The following is a 2,243-nucleotide window of genomic DNA, read 5'->3' as shown; positions in this document are numbered from 1 at the left end:
ATATATGTTAGATTACGAATTGTTGTGAAGTTTTATTATATATGATCAGTATCATAACATTTTTAATCAAAACTAGTCTATGCATGTAACTAGAATTTAAACTGGTCGTCTAATAAGTATTAGATGTAATCTATACCACTACAAGACACTTATTGACTGTAATTACATATGACGAAAAAAAAGAGAGAGACTGTAATTACTAAATATGCCTTACGCCGGCAGAGGAAGAAATTACTTAGGGTTATATATTAAACATGACAAATTTAATATAGAAATGTTAGTTTAAGAGTATCGCGTGTAATACATGCAAGCAAGACCTCAACCTCGAGTTATAATAAATTGAGAATAGTAGTAACGACATCAACCATACTAAATTAAGATTACATTTTTTCTATCACTAATACAATAATAATAATAAACATATCCACAACACACACAAAGAGAGAAAAAAATCAACTAGACAGGGTACATGCCACTAATGACTATTAGGCTCAAAATTATGTGTTCCTTTATATACCTCATGGTGTAAATTTACCAAAATTGCTAGCTTAACTCTTGTTAAATCATGGTGTAAATTTACCAAAATTGCTAGCTTAACTCTTGTTAAATGGAAATGAAATTGAAATGGTTTTCTTGTAAACTGACAGAATTATTCCTATTAAATAGAGTTTTGTGATTAAGATTAATGGAAACTGAACCGCCATTTGAATCAACTTAATGTACATTGTATGTTATACCTCGTTCTGCCGAGATTTTATTTCCTTTGCTATCGCACTTCGCAGGCTCAAAGAAAGACAAACTTAGAAACATGACTAGACGTGAGCATATATAACAGTACAACACATAAAGGAAAATGCTACTGATTTTTTTTTTCTTTTCTTTTCTTAGCGCCACAAACGATTATTATTATGGCTGATTATTATTCTTATTTTTTAAAAATTGGGTTTGCTTTTTTGAAGGGTTCATATTACATACAGAGAAGGTTCCTTCCTCATTTCAACTATTAGTATTATAGTATATGTTTCTCTCTAATAGTATGTTTGTCTTAGAATCACTTGCTGGATATTATTATTGTTATTTACCGAGTGTGTGTCGCTTGTTTGTTTGGAGGTTTCACCTCGTAAATTAGAAAATCTTACATGTCCCACTCTCCATTTGTATTGATGCATCTATTTATATATCAAAGGTAACCGATATACTTTATAAGTTTATCAATTAGTTTTCATTTAATGTAGTTGATATACATAGTGATACTTTTGGTTTCATTAATCACTATTTGTTGAATTTCTAGCCACCATTAACATAATCGACTGGTACGTACTCGGCCCCAACCGTCGTTGAATGTTGGACACACCGTTATGATATAAATTAATATCTCTTTATGCTGCTTGATTACTTAGTTTAGTCGTCAAATGTAAATTGATATCGCTGGACGTCAGGGTTTGGATTGTTTGTCACGAATTTACATCATGCCCTTACTGAAATATCACCTGAATTCAAGTGTATGTTCATTAAACTACATATAAACACTGTATATAGTTCCCCCATTAAGTACAAAATTTTGAAATAGTCATAATTAATAATTAGATTTGCTTGATAACACAATTTTACGCGCGGCACTAGTAAGAAATATTTTAGGTGTTTTAAATGTGATAATTTATACGAATTCTGCGATATAATCCCGAATGGGCTGAGAAGTTTGTGAACATAATACACATTTGAAGAATATGTGTGTTTAAAATAGGCAAAAAACGTATTTGTGTACAAATAAAAAAATACCAATACTCGGGCTCCACCGATCGATACCTAACCTACATATTTATAAGGTATACCGTCGCATATGTTGTGAACACATGCATGGTCCATTTTTCTTAACTTTCCAACTGATTAAATGATCTATGAATGTCCATGCCGGTTAGTCCCGTACTTATAATGCGTATAAGAAGATTACTAAGTCGATTAAAAAACCCAACCGATCGACATAAAAAGAAATTTCATGACACAAATCAATAAATAATCAGATATTATTAAAACAGCAAACTCGAACAAATAATTTGCTAATTTTTTTTTGTTTCTGAACAATAAAAGCAGAAAAAGATGGAGACTGTGTAAGAGAAAAAAATGAGGGTCATCAAGAGATTTGGGTGGTTTCCCTCGGCCATGAAAGGTGTCAGCCTCGTGTACCATGTCACAGTCTACAATGGCTTAATTTATTGATTGATTTTTTTTTTTTTTTTTTTTTT

Source organism: Camelina sativa, chromosome 12, assembly GCF_000633955.1.
Source record: "Camelina sativa cultivar DH55 chromosome 12, Cs, whole genome shotgun sequence".
Classification (NCBI taxonomy): domain Eukaryota; kingdom Viridiplantae; phylum Streptophyta; class Magnoliopsida; order Brassicales; family Brassicaceae; genus Camelina; species Camelina sativa.
Note: the sequence above shows the minus strand (reverse complement) of the source record.